Here is a 280-nt window from a genome sequence, read left to right on the forward strand (position 1 = left end):
TGATTTTTGTGTGTGTAAGGTCTTTCAGTGGATATAAAAAAAACGTAATGTGCATTTTTTATGAAAAATTAGTAAATTGAACTCATTGATCCTTTATCTGTGAGAAATATAAAAAACATCAACACACAAATATTGATTGAAATGGTCTGTAATATAGTCAATAATCAGACAACAATGTTTTGGGTGATATGTCCTGATGAATCTCAGTAATCCAGGTAAAAAATCAAAGGAAAAAAATTGCATAGGTCCTCTGGACGAGTTCTTCTTTAATGAAACGTTT

The sequence above is a fragment of the Austrofundulus limnaeus genome, unplaced genomic scaffold, assembly GCF_001266775.1.
Source record: "Austrofundulus limnaeus strain Quisiro unplaced genomic scaffold, Austrofundulus_limnaeus-1.0 Scaffold277, whole genome shotgun sequence".
Classification (NCBI taxonomy): domain Eukaryota; kingdom Metazoa; phylum Chordata; class Actinopteri; order Cyprinodontiformes; family Rivulidae; genus Austrofundulus; species Austrofundulus limnaeus.